Raw genomic sequence first — 17,572 nt, forward strand, 5'->3', positions numbered from 1 at the left:
CTGCTCGCCCCTCTTTATTCTGTAGCCTTCTTTCTGCTCGCCCCTCTTTATTCTGTAGCCTTCTTTCTGCTCGCCCCTCTTTATTCTGTAGCCTTCTTTCTGCTCGCCCTTCTTTTTTCTGTAGCCTTCTTTCTGCTCGCCCTTCTTTATTCTGTAGCCTTCTTTCTGCTCGCCCTTCTTTATTCTGTAGCCTTCTTTCTGCTCGCCCTTCTTTATTCTGTAGCCTTCTTTCTGCTCGCCCTTCTTTATTCTGTAGCCCTCTTTCTGCTCCCCCTTTATTCTGTAGCCCTCTTTCTGCTCCCCCTTTATTCTGTAGCCCTCTTTCTGCTCGCCCCTCTATTCTGTAGCCCTCTTTCTGCTCGCCCCTCTTTATTCTGTAGCCTTCTTTCTGCTCGCCCTTCTTTATTCTGTAGCCTTCTTTCTGCTCGCCCTTCTTTATTCTGTAGCCTTCTTTCTGCTCGCCCTTCTTTATTCTGTAGCCTTCTTTCTGCTCGCCCTTCTTTATTCTGTAGCCTTCTTTCTGCTCGCCCTTCTTTATTCTGTAGCCTTCTTTCTGCTCGCCCTTCTTTATTCTGTAGCCTTCTTTCTGCTCGCCCTTCTTTATTCTGTAGCCTTCTTTCTGCTCGCCCTTCTTTATTCTGTAGCCTTCTTTCTGCTCGCCCTTCTTTATTCTGTAGCCTTCTTTCTGCTCGCCCTTCTTTATTCTGTAGCCTTCTTTCTGCTCGCCCTTCTTTATTCTGTAGCCTTCTTTCTGCTCGCCCTTCTTTATTCTGTAGCCTTCTTTCTGCTCGCCCTTCTTTATTCTGTAGCCTTCTTTCTGCTCGCCCTTCTTTATTCTGTAGCCTTCTTTCTGCTCGCCCTTCTTTATTCTGTAGCCTTCTTTCTGCTCGCCCTTCTTTATTCTGTAGCCTTCTTTCTGCTCGCCCTTCTTTATTCTGTAGCCTTCTTTCTGCTCGCCCTTCTTTATTCTGTAGCCTTCTTTCTGCTCGCCCTTCTTTATTCTGTAGCCTTCTTTCTGCTCGCCCTTCTTTATTCTGTAGCCTTCTTTCTGCTCGCCCTTCTTTATTCTGTAGCCTTCTTTCTGCTCGCCCTTCTTTATTCTGTAGCCTTCTTTCTGCTCGCCCTTCTTTATTCTGTAGCCTTCTTTCTGCTCGCCCTTCTTTATTCTGTAGCCTTCTTTCTGCTCGCCCTTCTTTATTCTGTAGCCTTCTTTCTGCTCGCCCTTCTTTATTCTGTAGCCTTCTTTCTGCTCGCCCTTCTTTATTCTGTAGCCTTCTTTCTGCTCGCCCTTCTTTATTCTGTAGCCTTCTTTCTGCTCGCCCTTCTTTATTCTGTAGCCTTCTTTCTGCTCGCCCTTCTTTATTCTGTAGCCTTCTTTCTGCTCGCCCTTCTTTATTCTGTAGCCTTCTTTCTGCTCGCCCTTCTTTATTCTGTAGCCTTCTTTCTGCTCGCCCTTCTTTATTCTGTAGCCTTCTTTCTGCTCGCCCTTCTTTATTCTGTAGCCTTCTTTCTGCTCGCCCTTCTTTATTCTGTAGCCTTCTTTCTGCTCGCCCTTCTTTATTCTGTAGCCTTCTTTCTGCTCGCCCCTTCTTTATTCTGTAGCCTTCTTTCTGCTCGCCCCTCTTTATTCTGTAGCCTTCTTTCTGCTCGCCCCTCTTTATTCTGTAGCCTTCTTTCTGCTCGCCCCTCTTTATTCTGTAGCCTTCTTTCTGCTCGCCCCTCTTTATTCTGTAGCCTTCTTTCTGCTCGCCCCTCTTTATTCTGTAGCCTTCTTTCTGCTCGCCCCTCTTTATTCTGTAGCCTTCTTTCTGCTCGCCCCTCTTTATTCTGTAGCCTTCTTTCTGCTCGCCCCTCTTTATTCTGTAGCCTTCTTTCTGCTCGCCCCTCTTTATTCTGTAGCCTTCTTTCTGCTCGCCCCTCTTTATTCTGTAGCCTTCTTTCTGCTCGCCCCTCTTTATTCTGTAGCCTTCTTTCTGCTCGCCCCTCTTTATTCTGTAGCCTTCTTTCTGCTCGCCCCTCTTTATTCTGTAGCCTTCTTTCTGCTCGCCCCTCTTTATTCTGTAGCCTTCTTTCTGCTCGCCCCTCTTTATTCTGTAGCCTTCTTTCTGCTCGCCCCTCTTTATTCTGTAGCCTTCTTTCTGCTCGCCCCTCTTTATTCTGTAGCCTTCTTTCTGCTCGCCCCTCTTTATTCTGTAGCCTTCTTTCTGCTCGCCCCTCTTTATTCTGTAGCCTTCTTTCTGCTCGCCCCTCTTTATTCTGTAGCCTTCTTTCTGCTCGCCCCTCTTTATTCTGTAGCCTTCTTTCTGCTCGCCCCTCTTTATTCTGTAGCCTTCTTTCTGCTCGCCCCTCTTTATTCTGTAGCCTTCTTTCTGCTCGCCCCTCTTTATTCTGTAGCCTTCTTTCTGCTCGCCCCTCTTTATTCTGTAGCCTTCTTTCTGCTCGCCCCTCTTTATTCTGTAGCCTTCTTTCTGCTCGCCCCTCTTTATTCTGTAGCCTTCTTTCTGCTCGCCCCTCTTTATTCTGTAGCCTTCTTTCTGCTCGCCCCTCTTTATTCTGTAGCCTTCTTTCTGCTCGCCCCTCTTTATTCTGTAGCCTTCTTTCTGCTCGCCCCTCTTTATTCTGTAGCCTTCTTTCTGCTCGCCCCTCTTTATTCTGTAGCCTTCTTTCTGCTCGCCCCTCTTTATTCTGTAGCCTTCTTTCTGCTCGCCCCTCTTTATTCTGTAGCCTTCTTTCTGCTCGCCCCTCTTTATTCTGTAGCCTTCTTTCTGCTCGCCCCTCTTTATTCTGTAGCCTTCTTTCTGCTCGCCCCTCTTTATTCTGTAGCCTTCTTTCTGCTCGCCCCTCTTTATTCTGTAGCCTTCTTTCTGCTCGCCCCTCTTTATTCTGTAGCCTTCTTTCTGCTCGCCCCTCTTTATTCTGTAGCCTTCTTTCTGCTCGCCCCTCTTTATTCTGTAGCCTTCTTTCTGCTCGCCCCTCTTTATTCTGTAGCCTTCTTTCTGCTCGCCCCTCTTTATTCTGTAGCCTTCTTTCTGCTCGCCCCTCTTTATTCTGTAGCCTTCTTTCTGCTCGCCCCTCTTTATTCTGTAGCCTTCTTTCTGCTCGCCCCTCTTTATTCTGTAGCCTTCTTTCTGCTCGCCCCTCTTTATTCTGTAGCCTTCTTTCTGCTCGCCCCTCTTTATTCTGTAGCCTTCTTTCTGCTCGCCCCTCTTTATTCTGTAGCCTTCTTTCTGCTCGCCCCTCTTTATTCTGTAGCCTTCTTTCTGCTCGCCCCTCTTTATTCTGTAGCCTTCTTTCTGCTCGCCCCTCTTTATTCTGTAGCCTTCTTTCTGCTCGCCCCTCTTTATTCTGTAGCCTTCTTTCTGCTCGCCCCTCTTTATTCTGTAGCCTTCTTTCTGCTCGCCCCTCTTTATTCTGTAGCCTTCTTTCTGCTCGCCCCTCTTTATTCTGTAGCCTTCTTTCTGCTCGCCCCTCTTTATTCTGTAGCCTTCTTTCTGCTCGCCCCTCTTTATTCTGTAGCCTTCTTTCTGCTCGCCCCTCTTTATTCTGTAGCCTTCTTTCTGCTCGCCCCTCTTTATTCTGTAGCCTTCTTTCTGCTCGCCCCTCTTTATTCTGTAGCCTTCTTTCTGCTCGCCCCTCTTTATTCTGTAGCCTTCTTTCTGCTCGCCCCTCTTTATTCTGTAGCCTTCTTTCTGCTCGCCCCTCTTTATTCTGTAGCCTTCTTTCTGCTCGCCCCTCTTTATTCTGTAGCCTTCTTTCTGCTCGCCCCTCTTTATTCTGTAGCCTTCTTTCTGCTCGCCCCTCTTTATTCTGTAGCCTTCTTTCTGCTCGCCCCTCTTTATTCTGTAGCCTTCTTTCTGCTCGCCCCTCTTTATTCTGTAGCCTTCTTTCTGCTCGCCCCTCTTTATTCTGTAGCCTTCTTTCTGCTCGCCCCTCTTTATTCTGTAGCCTTCTTTCTGCTCGCCCCTCTTTATTCTGTAGCCTTCTTTCTGCTCGCCCCTCTTTATTCTGTAGCCTTCTTTCTGCTCGCCCCTCTTTATTCTGTAGCCTTCTTTCTGCTCGCCCCTCTTTATTCTGTAGCCTTCTTTCTGCTCGCCCCTCTTTATTCTGTAGCCTTCTTTCTGCTCGCCCCTCTTTATTCTGTAGCCTTCTTTCTGCTCGCCCCTCTTTATTCTGTAGCCTTCTTTCTGCTCGCCCCTCTTTATTCTGTAGCCTTCTTTCTGCTCGCCCCTCTTTATTCTGTAGCCTTCTTTCTGCTCGCCCCTCTTTATTCTGTAGCCTTCTTTCTGCTCGCCCCTCTTTATTCTGTAGCCTTCTTTCTGCTCGCCCCTCTTTATTCTGTAGCCTTCTTTCTGCTCGCCCCTCTTTATTCTGTAGCCTTCTTTCTGCTCGCCCCTCTTTATTCTGTAGCCTTCTTTCTGCTCGCCCCTCTTTATTCTGTAGCCTTCTTTCTGCTCGCCCCTCTTTATTCTGTAGCCTTCTTTCTGCTCGCCCCTCTTTATTCTGTAGCCTTCTTTCTGCTCGCCCCTCTTTATTCTGTAGCCTTCTTTCTGCTCGCCCCTCTTTATTCTGTAGCCTTCTTTCTGCTCGCCCCTCTTTATTCTGTAGCCTTCTTTCTGCTCGCCCCTCTTTATTCTGTAGCCTTCTTTCTGCTCGCCCCTCTTTATTCTGTAGCCTTCTTTCTGCTCGCCCCTCTTTATTCTGTAGCCTTCTTTCTGCTCGCCCCTCTTTATTCTGTAGCCTTCTTTCTGCTCGCCCCTCTTTATTCTGTAGCCTTCTTTCTGCTCGCCCCTCTTTATTCTGTAGCCTTCTTTCTGCTCGCCCCTCTTTATTCTGTAGCCTTCTTTCTGCTCGCCCCTCTTTATTCTGTAGCCTTCTTTCTGCTCGCCCCTCTTTATTCTGTAGCCTTCTTTCTGCTCGCCCCTCTTTATTCTGTAGCCTTCTTTCTGCTCGCCCCTCTTTATTCTGTAGCCTTCTTTCTGCTCGCCCCTCTTTATTCTGTAGCCTTCTTTCTGCTCGCCCCTCTTTATTCTGTAGCCTTCTTTCTGCTCGCCCCTCTTTATTCTGTAGCCTTCTTTCTGCTCGCCCCTCTTTATTCTGTAGCCTTCTTTCTGCTCGCCCCTCTTTATTCTGTAGCCTTCTTTCTGCTCGCCCCTCTTTATTCTGTAGCCTTCTTTCTGCTCGCCCCTCTTTATTCTGTAGCCTTCTTTCTGCTCGCCCCTCTTTATTCTGTAGCCTTCTTTCTGCTCGCCCCTCTTTATTCTGTAGCCTTCTTTCTGCTCGCCCCTCTTTATTCTGTAGCCTTCTTTCTGCTCGCCCCTCTTTATTCTGTAGCCTTCTTTCTGCTCGCCCCTCTTTATTCTGTAGCCTTCTTTCTGCTCGCCCCTCTTTATTCTGTAGCCTTCTTTCTGCTCGCCCCTCTTTATTCTGTAGCCTTCTTTCTGCTCGCCCCTCTTTATTCTGTAGCCTTCTTTCTGCTCGCCCCTCTTTATTCTGTAGCCTTCTTTCTGCTCGCCCCTCTTTATTCTGTAGCCTTCTTTCTGCTCGCCCCTCTTTATTCTGTAGCCTTCTTTCTGCTCGCCCCTCTTTATTCTGTAGCCTTCTTTCTGCTCGCCCCTCTTTATTCTGTAGCCTTCTTTCTGCTCGCCCCTCTTTATTCTGTAGCCTTCTTTCTGCTCGCCCCTCTTTATTCTGTAGCCTTCTTTCTGCTCGCCCCTCTTTATTCTGTAGCCTTCTTTCTGCTCGCCCCTCTTTATTCTGTAGCCTTCTTTCTGCTCGCCCCTCTTTATTCTGTAGCCTTCTTTCTGCTCGCCCCTCTTTATTCTGTAGCCTTCTTTCTGCTCGCCCCTCTTTATTCTGTAGCCTTCTTTCTGCTCGCCCCTCTTTATTCTGTAGCCTTCTTTCTGCTCGCCCCTCTTTATTCTGTAGCCTTCTTTCTGCTCGCCCCTCTTTATTCTGTAGCCTTCTTTCTGCTCGCCCCTCTTTATTCTGTAGCCTTCTTTCTGCTCGCCCCTCTTTATTCTGTAGCCTTCTTTCTGCTCGCCCCTCTTTATTCTGTAGCCTTCTTTCTGCTCGCCCCTCTTTATTCTGTAGCCTTCTTTCTGCTCGCCCCTCTTTATTCTGTAGCCTTCTTTCTGCTCGCCCCTCTTTATTCTGTAGCCTTCTTTCTGCTCGCCCCTCTTTATTCTGTAGCCTTCTTTCTGCTCGCCCCTCTTTATTCTGTAGCCTTCTTTCTGCTCGCCCCTCTTTATTCTGTAGCCTTCTTTCTGCTCGCCCCTCTTTATTCTGTAGCCTTCTTTCTGCTCGCCCCTCTTTATTCTGTAGCCTTCTTTCTGCTCGCCCCTCTTTATTCTGTAGCCTTCTTTCTGCTCGCCCCTCTTTATTCTGTAGCCTTCTTTCTGCTCGCCCCTCTTTATTCTGTAGCCTTCTTTCTGCTCGCCCCTCTTTATTCTGTAGCCTTCTTTCTGCTCGCCCCTCTTTATTCTGTAGCCTTCTTTCTGCTCGCCCCTCTTTATTCTGTAGCCTTCTTTCTGCTCGCCCCTCTTTATTCTGTAGCCTTCTTTCTGCTCGCCCCTCTTTATTCTGTAGCCTTCTTTCTGCTCGCCCCTCTTTATTCTGTAGCCTTCTTTCTGCTCGCCCTTTGTTTTTCTGTAGCCCTCTTCTCCTTTCGCCCCTTCCCGCTTTCTGTAGTCAGTATTACTTACCTTCTTTGCATACTTCTTTTCACTCTTCTCAGTTCGATCGCTGCTCCTCCCGCTGCCCTGCTTCCGGCCGACGGAAGCAACACACACACACACGCACACACACACACACACGCGGTGCTGCTCTGTAGCAGCACCGCAGAGAAAAAAAAGTTTAAAAAAAGGCGCCGGGACGCCGTTCCCAGCGTTCAATGGGAAAAAAAGCACTGCCAGCAGGTAACAGGCTCTGGCTGTTATATGGATATAATGTAAGAAGTACATGTAACTATTAATATATCGCAACATAATTTTAAAATATTTTAAAATATTGCCACATTCAGGCACGCTTTCATTATACATTTGACATCAAGGAACATCTTTGTTTTTAACTAAATTACCATATCGCATTGCTAAAATGGAAAGAAATTAAATATATTTTTCAACCTGATTCACTGTTTTTATTACCAGTTAGGTGAAAAAACACATCTGGACTAGCCTGGCAATTAAGGCAGGTAAAAACTTGGAAAGTGCAAATAGCATTTTTAACATTCTCTGCACACCAAAAAATGTTACTAGGAGTAAATAATGGTATTCACCCCCTGCCGTATCTTTACTCTTGCATACTGTAAAGCAAAATAACTGAAATACAAAATAAACCTTGCAAAAAAATATATGCAATAACTACTATAGTTTCCTATTCAAATGAAGTGTTTTGTTCTTGTAATATTGCACAGGAATTTGAAAAGTCTCAAAATTGAATGGTTTTGTTTTACAAAGTACATAATGACATCTTGAATGGGTAATGGCATACTTGCGATTTTCGTGCTTTAGTACGTGTTTTTTTTTTTTGTTTTGCAGCTATAGTGCTTGTAGGACCTTTTCCAGACTTGTGGAACTATAGCCATAATAAGTTCATTATATGTGAAGGCTGTCTCTTTATATCCATAGGGAATATGAGCTGATCTTTAGGGAAAATGTAGTGGCTGAATATAAAGAAAGTATTCAGGTTCTAATCCACTCACTTAGTCCAGCAAGGTGCAGGTCTTATTGTCTATTGCTTGTAGCATGCATATTTAAAGTAGACTGGCAATGTCTTGTTAATGTACTGGTGAGTTAGTAAGCATTCCCTGAACACTAGTAGTTGCTGTGGATTCAGATTAAGAATATTGTAATCTATCTCGCATGGTATTTGTAATTACTTGAAACCAAACTAATTGAGGGTACATTCACTTGTGTTTGACCATTGTGACTTTTGTGCTATGTGGTATTTTCCTTGGAAAGCATACAGAACCTGCATTTAGATTCTTCAGACGTGCCTTTGTATTGATATTGTCTATGTGCATAAAATGATTGAATTATATTTTAATATTATGAAAATTGTGGCTTGCATGTTTTAGTCTGCATACCTGGGCTGAAGATGTTTGACGCTTTTAATCTTATCTGTGTTCATGTTCCTGTCTTTTTAATGAAACCATTTTAGCCACCCAAAGTCTCTCTGACACGTCTGGAATGCATTGAGAAAATTCTTGCCCATGCGCCCTATAGCTGAAATATCTCCAGCGTGCGTCTATTCCCAGTGGGAAGACATGGTGGATATACATAGAGGATGATTGCAATGTGTTCTTGCTGCATATCAACCAGTCTCATGCTGTGGTTTCAAACAATCCACAATATACCAGTCAGGAGTTCATTATGCACCTATTATTTCACACTTCTTTGACCTTTAATACTAATTATATGTCAAATAACTGCACACAGCTTTTACTGCATTTCCCTCCCTCAAATTAAGTTTTTGTAACCGATATTACTCTAGAATGCTCATTGGACCTGTAGAAATGTGTGTAGAAAAATGCTAGTTAAAGCTTTAAATTTCCACTATAAAGATCATTAAGAGGATGGAGCCATGGTATTAATTTGTGTCCAGATATTGTGGGTGAATTTATTAGTGCACTGTGCTTGTCTCTTAGATTAAGATATTCACACCGACTGGTGTCGGCTCACCAATCCAGGGCAAGACTCTGGTTCATAGTTCCTTCTAATAGTGTTTCTGGATATGTAAAACCTATGTAACAGGCTCAGGTGTATGTTATCCAACTAATTAGAATTTCAATCATAAATCTTGACTCGTATCACTGTATAAAAGTAGTGTCCTCAGAAGACATTAATTCTCTCTTCTAATTGTTAGTAACCCCTCCAGCCGGCACAACACAACCCGGAATCTACTCTGCCAATCAGGTGTTCACTGGAGCCCCTGATGGTGGGGACAGACTGGGCCGCAGACTGACAGAGGGTCGTGAAGTGTGTACCGGCTGGGGAGAACCCAGGCAAGCGGAGTGAGGTCCACGCAGAGGTCAAGGGCCGGCAGCAGACAACCGTATCGGTAAACAAGCTGAGGTCAGGGGTCACAGGCAGATAGCAGAAACGGTAAACAGGCCGGAGATCAGGGTCACAGGAAACACAAGCAAAGTCCAATCCAAAGCCAAGGGTCATACACGGGAAATCAGTAGCAGTATCAGGATACAGGAACAGGAACAAGCAGGTCAGCAGGCTGGAGCACAGAAGCTATAACCGGCAATGAGGTAGCAGACCTCATTGCCTTAAGTAGTAGTCCCAGCCAATCAGAGCCTGGCTCTGATAATCCTCAGCCCCCTTGCACCTAGATTAATTAGCCCACAGGTGTTGTAATGTGTTGAGCGCATGCGCCCGGCTTCTCACCCGCGGGACGCAGCGCTGAAGCGTCCATCCGTTGCAACGGCCGGGTCATGGGTGGAAGTGACGTCCCGGTCGCCATAGCGACAGCCGGGACGCAGGTAGGAGAGTCGCGGCGGCTGGGCACCGCCGCGGATTGTAACAGTACCTCCCCCCCCCCCCTTGAGGTCGAGGGACCCCGACATCCAGGTTTCTTTGGAAATTTTTTGAAGAAATCCTTCAACTGTTTAGGCGCACATAGTCGTCTTCGCGGGACCCAGGATCGTTCCTCTAATCCACGTTTTTTCCATTGTACTAAGAAGTGTACCTGCCCCTGCACTTTTTTGGAGTCAAGAACTTTCTGGACCACAAATTTTTGTGGTGTGTTCCTATTTCCCACAGAAAGCCCTGTCGGCTGGGATTGACTCGGGTATAGTACTGGTTTAAGTAATGAACAATGAAACGTGTTCGGAATCTTTAGTTAGCCAGAAATCTTCAACCTAAAAGCTACCGGATTAATGCTTGGTGATCATGAACGGACCAATAAATTTAGGCCCTAGTTTTTTACAAGGCTGTCTGAGCCTAACATTCCGAGTTGAAAGCCACAATTTCTGGCCCACTTTGAATGAGCAGGTGGTACGATGGCGGTCCGAATTTTTTTTAGCAGACAATGAGGATTTTCTCAAGGAGGACTAAACTTTCCTCCAAATTACTCTCGGATCAGCAGCTGTGGAACGAATCTCCGGGATACCAGCAGATTTGAGAGATTATAGTGAATTAGACCTGGGATGGAAACCGAAGTTACAGTAGAACGGGGAAGTTTGAGTAGATGAGTGAGATGAGTTATTGTAGGCAAACTCTGCCCAGGGCAGCAAAGAGGACCAGTTGTCATGGAACTCTGAAGTATAACATCGGAGGAACTGTTCCAGTGACTGGTTAACCCTTTCAGTCTGCCCATTTGACTGAGGGTGGTATGCAGATGACAGACTGATCCTGATTCCAAGGAGAGTACAGAAGGATTTCCAGAATTGGGCTATGAACTGAGAACCCCGATCGGACACTGTCAGTAGGAAGTCCATGGAGCCGGAAAATATGTTGAATGAATAAGACGGCCAAATCCCGAGCAGTAGGCAGTTTGGTTAGTGGAATGAAATGTGACATTTTGCTGAACCGGTCTACCACGACCCAAATGGTAGTGTGTCCTTCAGAAGGTGGTAGATCAACTATAAAGTCCATGGACAAGTGCGTTTATGGTTTTGCAGGAATGGCCAAAGGAACTAACTGACCTACTGGACGGGTCCTGGGGACTTTGTTTCTGGCACAAACCTCACATGACAAGACGTGACTCTTGACGTCAGCAGACAAAGATGGCCACCATACAGTACGGGAAAGGATTTCTATTGTCTTAGACTCCCGGATGTCCGGCAGTTTGACTATTGTGTGCTTCAGCAAGAACTGCCCTCCTCAGATGAACTGGGACAAACAAACCTCCTACTGGAGTATTATCAGGGGCTAATCTCTGAAACCTCTGTAAAGTACAGCTCAGGTCTTGGGTTAACCCAGCATGAATCATAGACAAGGGGATAATAGGTTCTGGATTAGTAACTGGAGCATGGTGTGCCAGAACGCTTCTGGACAGGGCGTCTGCCCGGACATTCTTAGATCCTGGACGATATGTAATTACAAAGTTAAAACGAGTAAGGAACAGCGACCAACGAGCCTGCCGAAGGTTCAGTCGTTTAGCCGACTGTATATACTGCAGATTTTTATGATCCGTTATAACGGAGTTCTGGTGAGTAGCGCCTTCCAACCAATGTAGCCATTCCTCGAAGGCCCATTTGAGTGCCAACAGCTCTCGGTTTCCCACATCATAGTTGGCCTCCGCTGAAGAGAACTGGTGAGAGAAATAGGCACATGGATGTAAGCGGTGAGTCTGGGAATCTTTTTGAGACAAGATGGCACCCGCACAGACGTCAGAGGCATCAACCTCAAGGATAAACGGTAACTTAGGATCCGGGTGTCTGAGGACCTGAGCAGACACGAAGGCGTTCTTCAGGGTTTCAAACGCAGTTATTGCCTGAGATGTCCAGTTAGCTGGGTCGCTTCCCTTGCGAGTCAAGGTGACAATAGGAGCCACAATATCCGCAAAACCGCCAATAAACCTCCTGTAGTAATTGGCGAATCCCAGGAATCTCTGGACTGCTTTGAGGTTATTCGGTTGTACCCAGTCTAGGATTGCTTGGGCCTTGGTTGGGTCCATAAAGAATCCTTCCGAGGAGATAATATAACCAAGAAAGGATACCTTCTGAACCTCAAACTCACATTTTTCGAGTTTAGCATAGAGGTGATGTTTTCTCAACTTTTGTAACATTTGTCTGACATGACCCTGGTGTACTGACGAGTCCGAATATATGAGGATGTCGTCCAAGTAAACCACAACGAAATGTCCCAGAAACTCACGTAGCACTTCATTAATTAGATCCTGAAATACTGCAGGGGCGTTACTCAGACCAAACGGCATGACCAAATATTCATAGTGGCCGGAGAGCGTATTGAATGCCGTCTTCCACTCATCACCTGCTCTAATACGTATGAGGTTATATGCACCCCGGAGATCAATTTTGGTGAAGACTGTTGCACCTCTTAGTTTATCGAACAATACAGAGATGAGGAAGTGGATAGGTGTTTTCAACTGTGATGAGGTTCAATCCTCTGTAGTCAATACAGGGTCTTAGCCCTCCGTCTTTTTTAGATACAAAAAACAACCAGCTCCTACTGGAGATTTGGACGGCCTGATGAAGCCCCTTTCTAAATTCTCCTTAATATACTCCTGCATGGACTTGGTCTCGGGAGCTGAGAGGGAATACAGGCGTCCCTTAGGCAACTTGGAACCAGGTATGAGCTCGATAGCGCAGTCGAAGTCACGTTGAGGTGGTAGGGTATCCGCCGCTCTCTTAGAAAACACGTCCCAGAAGTCGTGGTATTGTGAGGGAAGTTGCTCCGGAATAGACTGGATCACCCGCAGCGGTAGTGACAAACAGGACTGTTCACAATAAGAACTCCAGTGGACAATTTCTCCTTTTTATCCAGTCCACTACAGGGTTATGCCGGGAAAGCCATGGGTGACCCAGGATCAAGGGCACCGATGAGCAATCAATAAGGAGGAAGGTTATTGATTCTGAATGGAGGGCTCCGATATTCAACTGTAGTGGCGGGGTCTCCCAGGAAATCTTGCCACCGGGTAACGGAGCTCCATCTAAACCACAGACAGTAACAGCAGACTTGAGTCTTACCATTGGAATTTCAGCAGCGCGGGCGAACCCGATGTCAAGGAAGTTGCCCGCAGCTCCACTGTCAATGAAGGCTGCCAGGTCCATGGAACGGGTATTGAACGTGAGCTGCGCAGGGATCAATACGGCATTTTTCGGGGAGACAATTTGCAGACCTAGGTGAACTTTCCCCTTGTTCCCTAGGCATGCTCATTTCCCGGCTTATTTGGGCAGGAGCGGGAGAAATGGCCTCTTGTGCCACAATACAGACATAGGCCTTGTGATCGTCTCCTGTCTCTTTCCTCAGGGGAAAGACGATATGCTCCTAATTGCATCGGTTCCTCATCATCCGTGGAAACGGGAACAAAGGCGGTTGGAGGTGATGTCTCCTTTTCAGTTTTCCGCTCTTTATACCTCCTGTCAATTTTAATGGAGAGGTGCATCAGATCCTCCAGAGAGCTAGGAGATGGGTATTGCACCAAAGAATCTTTGATCTGCTCCGATAGGCCGAGACGGAACTGACTACGTAAGGCGGGGTCGTTCCATCCACTATCAGGTGACCATCTACGTAATTCAGCGCAGTATTCTTCTGCCGACCGACGGCCTTGTTTCAAGGCCCGTAGATGAGCTTCCGCGGAGGCAACTCGATCCGGGTCATCATATAGTAGATCTAATGCGTCAAAGAAAGCGTCTACGGACTGCATGGCAGGACTGGTCTGTGGCAAAGAAAAAGCCCAGGACTGGGGGTCACCTTGTAGGAGGTAAATGATGATCCCGACTCTTTGATGCTCTGACCCGGAGGAACGGGGTCTCAACCCGAAATAGAGCTTGCAGCTTTCCCTGAAATTCCGGAACAGAGATCTATTTCCAGAGAAGCGATCCGGCAAATTCATCTTGGGTTCACAGGAGGAACTTGGAGTGGGTTGAGAAGTTTTTGCGGCTTCTTCTTGAACAGACAGACGCTCAGCCAATCCCTGGATCATCTGATACAAGGACTCAACATGGGCTGCTAAGGCCTGTGCTGGAGACGGTGTGGATCCGCTTCCATCCATCGCAATCTCGTCTCAGTGTGTGGGCCGGTTATAATGTTAGGAACCCCTCCAGCCGGCACAACACAACCCGGAATCTACTCTGCCAATCAGGTGTTCACTGGAGCCCCTGATGGTGGGGACAGACTGGGCCGCAGACTGACAGAGGGTCGTGAAGTTTGTACCGGCTGGGGAGAACCCAGGCAAGCGGAGTGAGGTCCACGCAGAGGTCAAGGGCCGGCAGCAGACAACCGTATCGGTAAACAAGCTGAGGTCAGGGGTCACAGGCAGATAGCAGAAACGGTAAACAGGCCGGAGATCAGGGTCACAGGAAACACAAGCGAAGTCCAATCCAAAGCCAAGGGTCATACACGGGAAATCAGTAGCAGTATCGGGATACAGGAACAGGAACAAGCAGGTCAGCAGGCTGGAGCACAGAAGCTATAACCGGCAATGAGGTAGCAGACCTCATTGCCTTAAGTAGTAGGCCCAGCCAATCAGAGCCTGGCTCTGATAATCCTCAGCCCCCTTGCACCTAGATTAATTAGCCCACAGGTGTTGTAATGCGTTGAGCGCATGCGCCCGGCTTCTCACCCGCGGGACGCAGCGCTGAAGCGTCCATCCGTTGCAACGGCCGGGTCATGGGCGGAAGTGACGTCCCGGTCGCCATAGCGACAGCCGGGACGCAGGTAGAGTCGCGGCGGCTGGGCACCGCCGCGGCTTGTAACACTAATATAATACAGTACACTGTTTTATTACGCTCCTGTACATTTTCAATATATTGTGGTCAGGAACCATACATTTGGTGTTCCTGGAGTGACAATTGATGTGTCAAAGTGAACTGTGCATACATAGCTCAATGCAGAATCCTGTGCCCCTTCTGCATTTATATAAAAAAAAATAAATCCTGCAATGTCGCAGTAATGAGTTCATCAGGGATTTTGCACCATGTAAGGAAACCTAAGCTGCAGGGCAGGTCTGTTTCAGATGTGGTTAAAATGAAAGTTGTTGATAAACAAAGGGGTACACTGATATTCCAATGCACTGATATTCCAATGCAAGTAAGGGAGACGTGCTGCCCTGGTAAGAGGGAAAAGAAAGGAGTGATGCAATTGGTGTTCGTTACTCACCCAGTGCCAAGAAACTGCAGATGATTACATGTAACTTATTTTTACTGGCTTTTCTGTTATTAAAAAAAAAAAAAAGTCATACTAGAGCCAAGCACATTAAAACAAAAATGATTCTTAGACCGCAGACAGTGTTATTGTAATGCAGGCACTATCTGGGAGGTTCCCAGAACTTTTCCCTCCTTTTAATCTACAGAATTGTTGTGAATGGAGTGTGGAGGGGTTGCTGGGCAACAAGCAAACCTCACGCAAATCTGTTCATCTTTACTTGTGATCAAAGTGACAAATTCAACTATGTCTAACAGGAAGCCTGGACAGGGAAACGCAAGAATTTCTCTATTTGACTGTCTCACGGTAAAATACCAAAATTGTCCCTGGTCATGAAACTATAGAATACCTACAGTTAAACAATTTATTCTGCATCTTATAACACACGCCTCTTATACTTCGTCCACACGCCGCCCAACAATATCCCGGGTATATAAACCCAGGACATTGCCGGTGACAGAGCCTCCCATCTCAGCAAATTCCTTTGTTTGGGGGGGGGGGGGGGGGGGGGAGCTATTTTTTAACACTTGTCTGTGAGACCCAGGTTGAAAAACCAGGGTATCATCGTTCAGACTGGCATCTACCTGGGTCGGACCCAGGAATAACCCTGGAAAAGACCCGGGTCTAATTCCTGGGTCATCTGATTCGGGTAGATGCAGGAGAGCTGCTCATACTCTGCCTCAACCTGGCAATAACCCAGGTTTTTGAGGCAGTGTGAACGGGGTATTGGTTAACTGTAGGCAGAGAGAACATATTTCCCAATAAACCAAAGTTTTATTTTTTTTGCTCCAGATATCTGCTACAAGACCCCTGTCACAATGCTGTGGATGCAGAGTACACAGGTATCCATGGTAGTGTGGCAAGAAACCAACGTTAAAGGGTACTTGTCAACTGCACCAGACCTCCCACTTTTGGAATGTGGGTATAGTGTGTGAAGGGATGTGGTCACACTACAATGGGTGTGTGGCCATACCGTGGCAGAGTGAGGCACCTTAGCACTTCTAATGTGCTAGACTACCTATAATGCCCTTAAAACATCCACTGACCTCATTAAGGCTTCTGCTTTCAGTATATTGGCTCTGAATGAGATCAGTGTCACAAACTTCTGATTACAATAGCTAATTAAAATAATTCCTGAAAAAGGGGGGCATTAAACTACATTGCTATTAGGCTTTTATTCAGGCTTGTTCAGTAGAGAAATGACTCAGTAATAAGGTCTACAGTGCATTCCACTCTAGAACCTCTGTCATAAAATAGAGAAAGAAAGTATGTATATGTGGATTCTCAAGTGCCGGAATTTCTCTTTGCGCTATTGTTCTCTGACTGCAGAGTTTACACACACCAGGATATGAAAGGCTGACTCACGCTAATTGGAGATTACTCTAGATACACCTATCAAGTTTTTTCTGAGAATGAGCTATACAAACTGCTCTCAAACTACAGTTCTCTGTGTTTTACTTGGAGGTATTTATTGATGGCACAGTCACAATAATTTAAGTGAGAAGGTCCCACTTCAAAACAATCCTTGATGAGTCTGTAATGCTTTATTTGGGGTGTTGATCGGCTACATTGTTTTTTGTCTCTGGCTATATTATGAACAGGCTGTTGCTCTGTGATTATCTGAAACTCCCATCTTTACGAAGAACTTGTAATCAGAACTAGGAGGGTATATTCTCACTGCTTTTTAGATAGCTGTCCGGCGGCTTCACTATTTTTGGACGGACTATCACTGGAGCAGTACGAGCCAGGTAAGCTCTGTCTCTTGCATGTTCGTGGTTTGAGCTCATAAACTATTTTCTGTGTATTAAGTGACATGGTCTGTCAACTTATTTGTGTCCTGAGAAAGCTATTCATGCAATTCTAATGTTAATCTCCTAAAATTGCATGTCTACATATTTTTAAGTATTGACTGAGGTGGCTTTTTGTGTGTTTTTCATTATCTTATATATTCTTTATATGTATGAGCTCCTTAATTGGTTAAACATATTTTTTATTTTTCCCTGAGTTTTTAGTCAGTGCCTTCTGTATTTCTTTTAGGGCTCAGCGGTGCCCTTGTTTTCTTGGCTGCTACCTGTATTACATTTTTTAAACTATTGGGAGATACACTTTAGCAATGTGCAAGGTATAAGGGGATAGACACTGTTACTGGGGGTACGTGAGAGAAACTACCTGTGGGCTCCTTACTCTTAAAATTCACTGTTTTCAAAAGTCGCTTTGTTTTGTCTCAAGATTCCTTTGTAACTTGAGTTTCTCAATGGAAAGTGCACTCTATAGTATTATCGCAATGGGAGAATAGATTTGGGTCACAATGTGTACTGTAAACATTGTACAAGCTCTACATACTGTTGTAGTGATAACTACACATAATAGGATTGTCCTGCAGCAATAACTGGCTTTAGCTGTTCTACTCTCCCAGAATAATAGCTGCATTTATCGAGACATAGATGCCAAGTTTCCAGTCTCCCATAGTGTAACAGGTATAACTTGTTTTACGATAAAAGAACAAATGAATGGTGAATCTAACAAGTGCCTGGATAAGATAAATATGAAGCGCTTTTGCTGTGTGGTCATGGTGAAGAAACAGTCATACATAGACCTTTAATAGAGAAGATATGTTCAAAAGCAAGTAGTGTCAGCTCTCTGGAATCAATTATTAAATCACCATTCCATATGTTGAATAAATGTACATACTGTAGGAACAGTATGACTGACTCAATTATTAAGCATATTAAAGT

At 45.9% G+C, this 17,572-nt stretch overlaps 1 protein-coding gene across 3 annotated transcripts in view; it reads left to right on the forward strand.

Annotated features, from left to right (window-relative positions):
* FAM3C (FAM3 metabolism regulating signaling molecule C) overlaps nucleotides 1-17,572 on the forward strand; it is a 50,197-nt gene that overhangs the window by 14,003 nt on the left and 18,622 nt on the right. The window contains exon 1 of one of the 3 annotated variants that reach the window (XM_075208956.1): nucleotides 16,280-16,585. The exons of the other annotated variants lie outside the window; for them this stretch is intronic. The gene's annotated coding sequence lies outside the window, so the exon portion shown is untranslated. Of the gene's footprint in view, nucleotides 1-16,279; nucleotides 16,586-17,572 lie in introns of those variants that run through there. 3 annotated transcript variants of the gene reach the window in all.

This window comes from Mixophyes fleayi, chromosome 4 (assembly GCF_038048845.1).
Source record: "Mixophyes fleayi isolate aMixFle1 chromosome 4, aMixFle1.hap1, whole genome shotgun sequence".
In the NCBI taxonomy this organism is placed as follows: Eukaryota; Metazoa; Chordata; class Amphibia; order Anura; family Limnodynastidae; genus Mixophyes; species Mixophyes fleayi.